Source organism: Arvicanthis niloticus, assembly GCF_011762505.2.
Source record: "Arvicanthis niloticus isolate mArvNil1 chromosome Y unlocalized genomic scaffold, mArvNil1.pat.X SUPER_Y_unloc_2, whole genome shotgun sequence".
In the NCBI taxonomy this organism is placed as follows: domain Eukaryota; kingdom Metazoa; phylum Chordata; class Mammalia; order Rodentia; family Muridae; genus Arvicanthis; species Arvicanthis niloticus.
In genome coordinates this window covers 1015849-1030861 of record NW_023044979.1, presented here as the reverse complement: position 1 = coordinate 1030861, position 15013 = coordinate 1015849, and the positions used below count along the sequence as shown (strand labels likewise).

Below are 15013 nucleotides of genomic sequence, written 5' to 3'. Positions count from 1 at the left end.
CACATGAAAAAGATAGATACAGCTTAATTTCAGGAGTTACAGAGCTCCTAGATGTACCACCAGCATGTTATGTCATGAAATGCCACAGGGAAGAAAACAAGAAAGAAACTGAAGATTTGGAAAATTTTTATTTTTAAAATTGTCTCTACACAGGAGTTATTTCCACTAAGAAAACTGACAAAGTTTATTTTTGAGACTGAAAAATGCACATGTTCCAACACCATTCACAAAATTCATTATAACCCAATAATTAATTATAGCAAACTTTCTGTCCACCACTCACTGTACCATGCCTTTGTGCCAGTGGATGAACACATTGGTTTCTTCTGTTCAAAATACATTTAGCATCCTGAGAGAGGCAACAGCTTCAGGATAAGTTCAGAGCTATCATCTGAGAGTAATCTTTGGGGGGGGGGGCATAGCTAGAACAAGTCAAGAATGTAATAATGTGAGCTGAATAATTAGCTGTTAGGTAGGGAAACACCAGAGCTGCATGTGCAGGGGCAGAGATTGGACATCAGGGAACATTCTAGAAACTGTGAAGCATGAAGCAGAAAGTGGCATAGTCTGTCAGGACCAGTATATTCAGACAAAGGAAGCTGGAGAGGCAAATGGAGGATGGGAGAATGAAGGTCTTATAAGGTTTGCAGATCTATTTTGCCTATGCTCAGGATGAGAAATCAATGAAAGGGTTAAACAATAAAAATAGCTTAGAAATTCACTCTGGCTGCAGCCATGGGAGATAATAAAATAAAGGACAATGTCATTTGAAAGGAGAAGTTTAAATATATGAAAGTTCAGAGCAGAGATGGTTCATCTCTATATACATTGAAGTCATCAGATATCAGGGCTAGGGGGAAGGCTTGGTGGGTCAAGAATTTACTACACAACCATGAACAACTGAATTCACATCTGTAGCACTCACATAAATGCAGGTCAGGGGTGTGTGCTTTCCTGCAGTCCCTTTCTAATTGAAATACATCAAAAGCACCTTTTTATAATTAAATCAGAATGTAACATAAACATGAGGTTGCCTTCTGGCCTTTAACTCATATTGATTAATCATCTAAAATCAGTTTGTGATCACAGTTATTTGAAGGACTGAGTCTGAAATAAACCCACGCACCTGTGGTCACTTGATCTTTAACAAAGGAGCTAAAACCATCCAGTGGGAAAAAAGATAACATTTTCAAAAATGATGCTGGTTCAACTGGTGGTCAGTATATAGAAGAATGCATATCAATTCATTCTTATCTCCTTGTACAAAGCTCATTTTCAAGTGGACCATATAAAACCATATAAAACCATATCCACTAAAACTAATAGAATAGAAAATGGAGAAAAGCCTCAGACACATGGGCACAGGGGGAAAATTTCCTGAACAGAACACCAATGGCTTATACTCTAACATCAAGAATCAGCAAATGGGACCTCATAAAATTGCAAAGCTACTGTAAGGCAAAGGACACTGTCAATAATACAAAACAGCAACCAACAGATTAGGAAAAGATCTTTACCAATCCTATATCTGATAGAGGAAAAGTATTCAATATATACAAAGAACCCAAGAAGTTAGACTCCAGAAAACCAAATAACCTTATGAAAAAATGGGGAACAGAGCTAAAAAAAAAAAAAAAAAAAAAAAAGAATTCTGAACTGAGGAATATTGAATGGCTGAGAAGCACCTTAAGAAATGCTCAACATCCTTAGTCATCCAGGAAATGCAAATCAAAACAACACTGAGATTCCACCTCACACACATCAGAATGGCTAAGAACAAAAAATCAGGTGATAGGAGATGCTGGTGAGGATGTGGAGAAAGAGGAACACTCCTCTATTGTTGGTGGTATTGCAAGCTGGTACAATCATTCTGGAAATCAATCTGGTGGTTTCTCAGAAAAATGGACATAGTATGAACTGAGGACCCCCGCTATACCACTCCTGGGCATATACCCAGAAGATGCTCCAACATATAACAAGGACACATGCTCCACTATGTTCATAGCAGCCTTATTTATAATAGCCAGAAGCTGGAAAGAACCCAGATGTCCTGCACCAGAGGAATGGATACACAAAATGTGGTACATTTATATAATGGATTTCTAGTCAGCTCTTAAAAACAATGCCTTTGTGAAATTCTTAGGCAAATGGATGAAACTAGAAAATATCATGCTGAGTGAGGTAACATAGTCACAAAAGAGCACACATGGTATGCACTCACTGGTAAGTGGATATTAACCCAAAAGCTCAGAATACCCAAGATACAATTCACAGACTACATGAAGCTCACAAAGAAGGAAGACCAAAGTATAGATGCTTCAGTTCTTCTTAGGAGTAAAAAAATTCTCATGGGAGGAAATATGGAAACAAAGTGTGGAGCAGAGACTGCCCCACCTGGGGATCCATCCCATATACAATCACCAAACCCAGACACTACTGTGGATGCCAAGAAATGGTTTCTGAAAGGAACCTGATATAGCTATCTCCTGAGAGGCTCTGCCAGAGCCCGACAAATACAGAGGCAGAGTTTGGCAGTCAACCATTGGACTAAGCACATGGAGTCCCTGATGAAGGAGTTAGGGAAAGGACTGAAGGAGCTAAGGGAGTTTGCAACCCCATAGGAATAACAACAATATCAACCAACTAGACCCCTAGAGCTCCCAGGGACTAAACCACCAACCAAAGAATACACATAGAGGGATCCATGGCTCCAGCCACATATGTAACAGAGGATGGCCTTGTCTGGTATCAGTGGAAGAAGAGGCCCTTGTTCCTGTGAAGGCTTGATGCCATAGTGTAGGGGAATGACAGGGAAGGGAGGTGGGAGTGGGTGGGTGGGGTAACATCCTCATAAAAATGGGGGGGATGGAATAGGGGATTTACAGGGGTGGGGGGACCAGGAAAGTGGATAACGTTTGAAATTTAAATGAAGAAAATATCCATTTTTTTTAAAAGAAGGTCTCAGTCTAGGCTTCTTATTCTTAAATGAGTTACATGGTCACAATGTCCATCTAAGAGGAAAAATATTAATCTCAAATTTTATCAATATATATTTATTTAATATCTATGTCTGCTTACTGTATGAACCTATTCCCAAGAACTCTTTTTATATAATTCTCAAGGCCTAAATTTCTACTGTCTGAGAATAGGCTAGGCACTCTATCCCCTGACTTTGATCTAATTTTTAAAGATCAAATGCCTCAATATTTTAATATCTACAATTAAATTCCCTTCTGCTTACTGTATAAGTCTATTCTTAGGCTTCTTAGCTGTCATGCCAGGAATCAATCCCAGAATTCCCATGGAGCCCACTTTTAAAGAATTTGAGTATATCCTGGCAAGACCTTTTCAAGTCTTCTCTAAAGCAGTTTTTCACTCAGTCTCTCTTCTGTGGAGCTTAATATCTCTGTATACTTAAAGGATTACCATTATACTTCCTTCTGTCCCTAAAACCAATTAAATCACATTTCCTTATCCCTGTCCTTTTCCTGCTTTTTGGAGGCCAGCAGCCTTTTACTGTCTGCCTCTGCCTTCCTCCAAACAGCCTGTCTCTGCACAGCAAGGACTCCCAGCACCTGTGAGCAGCTCTTCCTAATAGTTCCAAAGCACAGGAAGAATTCCCCATGTGGTTCATGCAAAATCTGTATTCCCTTCTATCTTTAAGAACAATTAAACCAAACTTTAGAATCCTATCCTTTGATTACCTGCTTGTAAGAAGCAGGCACCTTTAGCTTTTCATGTCTGGCTCCCTGCCTCAGAGCAGACATCCTGTCTCACTTCTCAGCAGGGGATCCTAGCACCTGTCAGCCCAGCCAGTCCCTGTGTTCCCTTGTTTAAGTTCCCCACCTCCCCCACCCCCAGAAACTGCAGCCACCACTTGACTCACTTCCCTCTTCTTGCTGAGAAACCAATTTCCCCTCTTCCTAGACTTATATCACTGTGTGTATGTGATCAATCCAAGAATTCCTAAATTAATAGTGGATTCTTGAGTGTATCTTTTTACTTATTTTTTTTAATTTTCATACAATGTATTTTGATCAGGTTTTCCCCTTCCCCAAATTCTCCCAAAATGTAGTTTTGATGAGACTGACCTATACTTGAGAGGGTGAGGAGTCCTTTAGTGGCCAACTCTAGGCTTGAGATCTAGGCTAAATAACAGCAACTCAGTTCAAAGTGCAGGAAACCTCAGAAAAAGACAGGCTGGAGATGCAGTACCTACTTTTATTGAAGCCTAAAAGTTGGGAATGGGATGAGAAGTCTGAGACATTGCTACATACCCATGTCAGGTGTCTGTGTGATGGAGCAGCAGACCCAGACCAAAGTGTAGGTAAACAGAACTTAGACTCCTGTTCAAGCTTCTTCACTCTTTTCTCATCCACTCCATCCATGGATGGTGCCTGTGGAGTGGGTACCATCTCACTCCTTCCTAAGCCATTTTCCAGTTGCTTCTGGAAATTCCCTCACAGACTCATGGGAAATAGCTCAAGTGTGTTTCAAACTGCTTAAAGTGACAAGCAGGTTTAACCATCACAGGGGGTATCATCCCAGAAGAAGCTTCTAATGTAACACATTCCATCAGCTGGGGTTTAAGCAGATGACAGGATTTCTTTCTATTTAAAAAACAAGAGAATGGGGTTAAAATAGAAAAATAGTGGAGGTGTTTTGTGCACATTGCATGTAGTTATGTCTCTGAGCAACTCAGCTTCCATCCTACTTTAATCCACTGCACTCAGCCAGCCTTATTATAAGGTACAAGCAGCATGTTTTTAAAAATGTAACACATGTACACAGATGAGTCACAGTATTACAGCACAATGGATTTAGAAGAAGCTTATCATGTCAAACAGCAGTTCTAACGGAGGCCACACATATGCAGGGACTTGTTTCATGTCACATGAACTCATGGGTTTACACTGCTGTGCTCCCTTGGAAAAAACTCAAAAACTCCAGAGCTTTACACTTTGGACTCTGACGGGGCGTAATTTGGCTTCCACATGTACAGAGGCTTAACAAGTAATTATTTGAGCAGTTCTGAAGAGCTACAACTAATACATTAATATATCTTACCTGATGATTATAAAATAATAAAAAATATAAAATTAGAGATGTGCTAGTTATTGGATCACTTCAGGGAAGAGTTTACACAGAACAGACATTATAAAATTTGGTTTTTATTGATTAAAAAAATGGAAAGTCTGAAAATTGGATATTTAACCTCCTATTTACCTCAAACAGAAGCAAATGCTAGCCAGAACACAGGTCATTAATTTGAAACCAAGAAGCGGTAATGGGAGGTGAGTGAAACACAGAAATGAAAAAGAAAAGATAAGGTTTCTCTTAGTTATGGTGTAGTAGAGATTGTATAATAGACAAAGAGAGAGCATAGCAAGACATAGGAACATCTGGGAAACTTCAGAATGGCCATGACCCAAGCCAAGTAAGGACAGAAAAGAGGGGAGAGAAGAGAGCCAGATCAAGAAGTCAGTGTTCTAGACAAGGACTGAGGTGCATATTTTTCATATCCAAGCAGTCCTGGCCTCCAGGTTTTCCCAGCACCTCTCATTCCCTATCTGGCATAATCTGGTCCTAACCCTGAAATTTTCAGCCCAGGGCCTTTTCCTATATAATCCAAACATTTTGGTCTTAACTCTCACTCTTTCCCTTCTCTCTGTGCACACAGTTTCTGATTTTCTCTTTCCCCTCAAGCCACACCTGCCCAAGTGATTTCCCAGCCTAGGGACCAATGAACTCACCCTGCTGCAATTTCCCAGTAAACATGCATTTAATATAATCTAATCCAGATTCAGTGCCTTGTTTCAAAAGCATAGAAATAACCTATCACCCGTGAAGAGAAATAACACATTGGTCAGGAGTGTAAGTTATAGATCAAAAAGACCAGGTAAGAAAATGGAAGGGCAGTTGAGAAACAGACAGACCAACCCCTGGGGTAGAGGGCAGCTCTACCAGGCACACCTTGTAAAGGCAGGAACTGAGAAATGTCAGGGAGAACTGACAGCCACATCTGCTTTAGTTGTTAATTGGGCACCTCAGCGATTTGTCCCAGGGTTTGAGACTAGTCAGTAGGGAAAAATGAGAAAGTTCAAAATGATTAATTATAACCTCAAAAATTATTTTATTATTAATTAATTAATTAATTAATTAATTTGGTTTTTCGAGACATTTTAGCTGTCTGACTGTACTGAATTGCTGATGATAACTTCTCAAAACTCCTAAACACTTTCTTGCTCTTTCAGAGGGTAAAAAGCTCCTGGCTTAGGCTGTTGAAACCTGTATCCTAAGAGTTGAGGATAAGTAATGAGGCTTTTGTTCTATCTCTGCAGGAACTGTTAGGCATGGACTTGTAACCAAGGTGCAGGTTTGTTGGGGGAATAACCTGGAGACCCTGGTATTGTTGAGGGTGTAAATTGAAAACTCTAGTCTTGTTTGGGATTAGCCTAGGAAGTGAAGCTAGGCTTGGGCTTTTTTGGGGGAGGGGGCAACTTGGAAACTAATGCTAGTTACCTAAGTGGCCTAGAAGCCTAGTTTCTATTCCTGTACAATGCCCCTGGTATTATACGTGCACCGAGGACATCCTGGTACAGGCCCTATCATCAAATGACTGAGGCAGAAATAACTAGGTCCTGCTTTACTAAGGGTTCTGCCTGTTATGCAGGCCCCATCCAAAAGTGAACAACTGCAGCATGAAAACATGTTTTTAGACAATCCTGAAAGACACGAGTAAAGGGAAATCACCACAGTTCAGAGCTTCATGCAGTAGTCATGCTCATGCATTTGTCTGGAAATGTGTGATTATTCACTGAATCATCAGCTATAAACAGTTGGATGGCTTAACTGTCAGAGACTTGGAGACAGAACGATTAGAATATTGTTAAGAGAGACATAAAAGGAAGAAGTACGTGGATAGATTTCTCAAAATGGTCAAAGAAGCCGGGCGGTGATGGTGCATGCCTTTAATCCCAGCACTTGGGAGGCAGATGCAGGGGGATCACGGTGATGGAATAATGATCAATAATCAATGCCGATCTATAATGAATAAACAGTAATCAATAATTATTAATACTAATTGATAACCAATAATGATCAATAATTGATGGCACACGCATTTAATCCCAGCACTTGGGAGGCAGAGGCAGGCGGATTTCAGAGTTCGAGGCCAGCCTGGTCTACAGAATGAGTTCTAGGACAGCCAGGGCTACACAGAGAAACCCTGTCTTGAAAAAAATAAATGGTCAAAGAATGTAAAAATAATTATGTAAATACCGATCAAAAGGTAAGTTTTGCTGAGCAAACAGTCAGTAATCAGGTAGTTAGGGTGATCTATTCTGTGGGAAGTCAACCGTGTCCCTAGTCATATCTGTCATTTTCCAATAGGACCATGAACATAGTAGCCATGGTGGAAACAGTGGGGTTTATTCATGGATACAACAGTAGAGTCGTCCTCTCACCAAGCCTGACATGGCCACATCTGCTGGTGAGTACCAGCAGAAGAGACTAACATTGAGCCCTAGATATGGAACTATATCCTGGGTTGACCAGCCAGTGACTTGGTGACAGGTTGACTACGTTGGACCATTTATTTTGTGCAAAGGACAAAGCTTTCTTCTTCCTGGAATAGATACATATTCTGCTTATGATCTTGACTTTCATGCACATATTGCTTCTGCCAAATCCACGATCCATGGACATACTGGGTGCCTCATTCACCACAATCGCATTCCACACAGTATTTCTTCTGACCAAGGAACTCATTTCACAGCAGAGAAGTGAGACAGTGGGACAATGATCATGGATTCTAATGGTATTAATTACTATTAATACCATATTCCTTGTAACCATAAAAGTGCTGAACTGATAGTAAAATAGAATGACCTTTAGAAGACACTTTTACAAGCCAATTATGAGACAGCCACCTGGAGAGCTGGGCGGGGTCCTAGGTTGTATGTATTTTGAATCAGCTTCCAGTATTTGGCACAGTTTCTCTCAGTGAAGGTCGCCGGCCACAAGTCTCAGTGGAACTCATCTCAAAATGGAGCACTCCCTTTATCAGCAGGAATTCCATTTCTCTGCCTGACTTTGTCTGGATTATGTCCCTGCAGGTGGCTGTCCTTATCTAATAAATATCATTTTGCAGCGTTGCTTAAACTCAGCACACAAGTCGCATTCTGGATTCCCTGTTCACATGAAACACATGTATCTGCTATATTATAAGAAAAGAGAGTTGAAGTTCAAGGGTGTGTGATAGGATATTTGAATAATTCTGTAAATCTGGGCATTTGATGGTAGAAACTCTTGCCATCATTTAAATCAGGGAGCATGCATGGTTAGTGTAACAAAGAACACAATCTTTTATTGAGAAGTTCTCTTTGATAATGAGATGGTGTTTCATATTTGCTAAATATAGGTTTTAGATTTGACCTCAGTATTTAATAAGGTTGTTCAGTTTTCCTCAGCTGTATATAGACCCTGCCATGCTGAAGTATTCCATGGTCTTTTCTTTCATCTGGGATATTGAGATGCATCTATATATATGACAAAGAGAATCGGGAGTGAGAATTTATTTACTAAATAACATTTCACAAGATCAAACATAATTTTTGAGGACTTGTGTCCCTTCAACTGCTAAAGAGACACATTGCATTTTGAAAGTGATCATCCTTTACATATGCCTACTTACGATTACACAGCAAAATCAACCTCTTGTTGACCTTCTGTTAAGGTCTATCGAAATTTCTTGTCTAGGTTATCACTTGACCTTCTGAAGAATCTCTGTATATTCAAGCTTTTTTTTTTTTTTTTTTGTACTATTTCTCTCTTAGTGAACATTTCTCCATATCCTTGCTTGGACTGGGTGTGACTTTCCTTGGAGGCTCTGAGGGAATCATCCTTGTGTATTTTGACTCTCCTCAATGTAGACTGGATACAGGATAGCATAAAACTTAGATTACAACCAGTTGGTCATAAATGTTGATCTGAAGACAGATACTTTAATCCCCAAAAAAGTATTTCTGAAAACTTTTATGATTTAAGTGCTTAAATACCTCATTTATTCCTTCAGAACTTCCAATCTTTTCTTCTCATTTGGGAAATGTTCATCATAATCTATATATAACTTTTTTTATTGAAACCATTTACATATTTAGATCATTCTAACATTTTATAAATGTTAATACCATAACATGCAATTGGATTAACAAAAAAATTCACAGTCCATTTTGAGAATATTTATTCATGGGTAGGAAGTAAACAATTTTTTTTTTGTTTTGTTTTTTGAGACATTGTTTCTCTGTCCCTTCTTTCCAAGTTCTCAGTGGCACCAAATTTCAAAATTATCATAGTTTACCCTAAGATAACAGTGAAATAATTGGTTTTACTCACAGAAAATTGACAAAGTGTTTCTTCAGAGACTGTAGACATCCTGCAATCAGTCACATTAAAAATACTTTACTCAGTATATCTGGAGACAAATTTACATTACCTAAATAGTTATTCCCTTTCGGAGTTGTACAAATACTGGCCAGCCATGTCAAGTTTTTTTTTTTGTTGTTGTTTTGTTTGTTTGTTTTGAGACAGGGTTTCTCTGTGTAGCCCGAGCTGTCCTGAAACTGCTGTGATTATTTTAATTCAACAGAGCTGAAGGTATGAAAATGGTTGTGGTTTAATTTAGAAGAGAAGATAAGCCCTGAGCTGTATCTGCCTATCTTTGTATATTTATTTGTTTTTAAAGAGGTTTTACTGGATACAAATATGTTTTAAATAATTAACATATTTATGCCTGCATAAAATTTAAAATATATATCATAATTAAAAACATAGATATGTTAGTCTTGTATGAGTGAAGACAATGTCCAGTATTAATAACATCTTCTGTTCTAGGAGTAGTAAACTCTTTAAAACATGTTACCTACTCCAAAGAAAGATTTAGATCAATATTATTATTTTATATTTATTGTACCTGTGTGGATATATTGATTAAATATATTTTTTGTCCTTTTATGTCAATTTTTAAGTTTATTTTCATCAGGAACAAAATGAACTAGGGTCACGTTAACAAATGTAAGTTACTTGTAATTCATTTGCTATTAAGTACATAATGTGAATAACAAACCATGTCTCATGTGTATATTCTACATATAATTAATAAAGAGTCAAATTTTATAAGCCATGAATTTGTGTTTATTGCTTGCCTCGGATTCCTGTTTCAGAATTTTCATTGTCATGTGAAAACTTCACATAGAATTCTTTAGTAAGTATATTTTTAGGTTGGTTAGAAATTAAGCCAGACATGTCTAGAGTAGAAGAGAAGTGAAGGGCATTTTATCTCAGAGGAAAGTTAACTGCAGAAATAACTGATGGTGAAACACCGAATAGGGTAACATAAATGTTCTTTGCTGGCAGCAAGCTCTGTGACTCTCAGAAACTTAATCTTTGGTCATCTGTGTTGTTCTGTGAATATCAAAGTCTTTGCTTCCTTTGTTAGTATGCTAGTTTTGGAGGTAAATGGCTAGAAAAATGTTTAGGTTCTTTTGAGAAGCCTTTCTCTAAGTAAGAGAGAAGCTATCATAATAAGAATGAAACTGTAAAACCCAAATGAAAAGGACCTCACCGATCCGTGGAGAACTGCAGACGCACCCCAAATCACTCACGAGAAACACAACTTGATGCAAATTGCAAGAAGTTTACTGGCTAGCCAGGGCTGTCTTTCCTTCAAGCCCGCGCAGGGGCAGCGGAATTCAGCAAAAGAACAAAAGAAGTTTACAGCTTTTAAGGGGGCATCTACAAACCAGGTGGGGGTGGAGTTAGGGAAGGGGGAAGGCTGAGAGTGGAGTTAGGGAAGGGGGAAGGAGGGGGAACAGGTCACTAGGTCATCGATACATTTGATCTCAAATTCCTAAGATGGATGGTGTGTCACTTTATAATTGGCTATTTCGAACTAATTTCACACTATATATCATGAGCTCCAGTTCAAGGGGGGTCAGGCTTATCTCAAACTTTTAGCATCCTGGCACCAACTGTCTCAGGGCTGTTAGTTCAAAGCCTGGCCAAGCTAATCTCGGGCCCATAGCATCCTGACACCATGAATCTTAAGGTTTGTTTAGTTAGGGCCATCTGTTCAAATGGTCAGCTAATTTTCTGGGACTGAGGCAACACAGTGTTTGACTTACAGGTTTTTATGTCTTTGCTTTTAAGAGTAGGGTTTAGGGGATCAACTTATGATTTTTCTATCTTTCAAAACAAACCATTAAGATATAAAATGAATGCCTTGTGGGCCTGATATTTCTTCTTTGTGTAATAGGGATAATATTGTCACAGTGGGACCATCAAGAATAATGGTATTCACCTTAATCTTAACCCTGAGCCTAACCCTATCCTAACCCTCACCTCTTAATTTCCTAACCTCCTAAATCTCATTCTAAAAACCCTTATCCTAATCCTAACCATGACTGTCTACTCCCCTAACCCTAACTCAAACCCTGTTTACTGTGGGGCATATTTCTTAATTACAACTGTTGAAGTGAGAAACCCTTTATCATTCTTGCTCTTTTGAGATGTTCAGATCCACCTTTAATCTGGGCTACAGATTCTTTTGACAACCTACATACATAAAGGACCTTGAACAGGGCAGTGTTTTGTTTTTTGTATTGGTCCTACTTTTTTACAAAACAAAAATGATTTGTTTATTTTCTTTTTAAAACTGGTATTAGTAAGTACTTAATTCTTCAAAATTCTGGTATACACTACAGATCAGCTGTAATATCCTGCAACCTGAAATGAACCAGCCCTTGATTTTTCTAATTTCCCTTGTCTAACAGCCTTTATTGTGGCATCCTATTAAATCCCCTTTCTACATACATAGATTCATTCTCTCTATGATTTGAGATATGTTTAACTACAGAACCTGTACTAATACAACTTTTGTTTTTCTCCACTTTTCCACTAATAAAGATGTGCTGGCAAACAGTAGTGCTCAACTGTGTTTCCCTTATGTTTCTGGCTTTTCTTTGGGGTTGATTGATACCTGTCATCAGGTGGAAGGAAGCTGCAGTTTCCCTGAGCCCAGCATAAAGCCACAAAACAGGACTCTTGTTTCCTAAAATCCCTCTTTAATGTTACTGATGTTAGCATTCTGTTTAAAACTCTGCCTCCCAGTTATCTGAGGACAGCCAGGTATGCTCCTCCCCATAGTTACCTCTCTTTAAAGAGAGATGGAATATGTTCTTTTGGTGTGAGGGAAGGTGTGGGGGAAGGGGATGTCTCAGCAGGCTCATGCCTCCTGCTGAGATATTTCTTCCCCTGGAGGGACCATGTCTCATGCTGAGACAGCTCTTACCCCTGAGGAATCCACCACAAGACATTATAGTATAGAAGATAGTTTATTCAGGACATGGGAAGTAGAGTTAAGAGGGTAGTAGATGCACAGAAAAGCAGAGAGAGTCAGAGAGTATAGAAGTAGAGGCCAGGCATGAGCATGTGCAGAGAGAGTACTGGGCTATGGAAGTTGTTCACCCTGATTACAGGAGGAAGGCAAGTGCTGTAAGGAAAACTCAGGTAAGGTCTGAAGTCAGGTCCTGGTAGGTGCAGGACCATTGCTCTCATAGGGGAGAAGAAGGAGCCTGAACAGCAAGAGCTGGAATGCTGGGTTCTCCCCCAGGGCTGGGTGGGGTGAAATTCCTCTTTGGAGACAGAAACAAATGCTAATGGAGTGCAAATTACTCCTGAGATCTGGAAAAGGTCTGATCCTGGCCCAGAGGCACACTTTAACCTTGAAGAGTGGCAGGACTCAATGGCCAATTGAGGCTCCCAGGCTGACCTGCCAATCAGACAAGGAGGCGGGTTCTTCCCCATGGTATTTTGCAAGTTTGTTGTGCCTGTGCAGGCTTGAATGGTCATCTGAGCCCTTCTCTGAGCTCTGCTTGGGTGCTGTGTGGAGACCTCAGGAAAGCTCTGAAATTGAGTCATGGTGAGTACAGGGTCACTGCCCACAATGGGTAGGGGCAGGCGGCTGAGCAGTGTGAGCTGGGGTGCTGGGTCCTCTCTGGGGCTGCATGGGAAGCATCAGCCAGATGTGACCACCTGTGAGGTCCCTAGTGATGCTCCTCATGTGTTAGATCAGGAGGTGACCTCTGAGTAATGTCACTGTCATGGCTGATTCTAATCTGCCCAATACATTTGCTTTCCTGTAGAAACCTGGGTCGTTTCTCTGACTCTGCAGCACAAGTGTCCAAATCCTTTTGTCTCTTATAGAATACATTAAGAAGACAGGTATAGCTGGGCAGTGGAGGCGCATGCCTTTAATCCCAGCATTTGAGATGCAGAGGCAGGGGGATGACGGTGATGGAATAACGATCAATAATCAATGCTAATCAATAAATGGTAATCAATAATTATCAATACTAATTGATAATCAATAATGATCAATAGTAGGTGGCACGTGCCTTTAATCCCAGCACTTGGGAGGCAGAGGCAGGTGGATTTCTGAGTTTAAACCCAGCCTGGTCTACAGAGTGAGTTCCAGGGCAGCCAGGGCTACTCAGAGAAACCTTGTCTCGAAAACCAAAAAATAAACAAAACCTGTTTTTAAGAAGACAGGCATAAATCTAACAGATCCGCTTTCATACATTACTTGTTTTTTTTGAGCTGCCACTGCTCACTGAGACAGAGGGGCAATCAATCCTTTTCTTCTTTTCTTTTTTTTCTTTTTTCTTTTTTTATTCCTTTTTTGTCTTTTTTCTTTTTTTCTTTTTTTATCCTTTTTTCCCCTTTTTCTTTTTTCTTTTTTGCATTTTTTCTTTTTTTCTATTTTTTTTCTTTTTTCTTTTGTTCTATTTCTTTTCTCTTTTTTCTCTTTTTTCTCTTTTTTCTCTTTCTTTTTTCTTCTTTCTTTTTATTCTTTTTTCCTTTTTTCTCTTTCTTTTTTTTCTTCTTTTTCCATTTTTTTTCTTGTTTTTCTTTTTTTTTCTATTTTCTTTTTTTCTTCATGGCACTCAATCCTAATATTGTTCTTTCCAAATCCCTGTTTTCCCACATGAAAGCTTTCTAGGTGGCTCAACATATGAGACCGGAGGCCTGAGCACCAGTTCCAAGCAGGAAACGCAGTCTGACATCACTGAGCTGGAAACTTGGAATCCAGCTGAATGCACCTGATGACGACCCCAGCCTCAACCCCAGATACACGGGCTCTAGTGGCCGACTTTGTAGGCTACAAGCTAAGGCAGAAGGGTTATGTCCGAGGAGCTGGCCCAGGAGAAGGCCCAACAGCCGACCCGCTACACCAAGCCATGCGGGCGGCTGGAGATGAATTTGAGACCCGCTTCCAGCACACCCTCTCTGACCTGGTTGCTCAACTACACGTGACCCCAGGCTCAGCCCAACAATGCTTCATCCAGGTTTCCGAGGAACTATTCCAAGGAGGCCCCAACTGGGGCCGTCTTGTGGCATTCTTTGTCTTTGGGGCGGCCCTGTGTGCTGAGAGTATCAACAAAAACTTAGAGCCATTGGTGAGGCAGATACAGGATTGGATGGTGGCCTATCTAGAAATACACCTGGCTGACTGGATCCACAACAATGGCGGCTGGACGGAGTTCACAGCCCTGTACAGGAACAGGGCCCTGAAAAAGACATGGTGTCTACAGGAAGGGAACTGGATGGCATTAAAGACAATACTGACAGGGGCCGTGACACTGGGGGCCCTGATATCTGTAGGGGTCTTTCTTAAATTGGTTTTTCTTCATCCACGCTGGTGAACTTTTGTTAGAGAAAGGATAAGTGCTGTTCAGATTTTCGTTTTATGCCATCGATACTGAGCTTAAGGTCAGGAAAGCGAAAGTTATGATGATACTGAAGATTAAAATTTCTAAAAATTTACATTAGAAGTGGGGTGGGAGCGGGCCTATGAATAGTTAAGTTTTTATGATTAAAAACCTAATGGAATATTAACAATGTGGTAAAGCTTTTGCATGTCATAATTCTTTACACATACACAAAGAAATCACAG

The 15013-nt window shown here is 39.9% G+C and overlaps 1 pseudogene; it reads left to right on the top strand.

Annotated features, from left to right (window-relative positions):
- Positions 1–14162: 14162 nt before the first annotated feature.
- LOC117695974 (bcl-2-like protein 2 pseudogene) lies at positions 14163–14762 on the top strand (annotated as a pseudogene).
- The last annotated feature ends 251 nt before the right edge of the window (positions 14763–15013 follow it).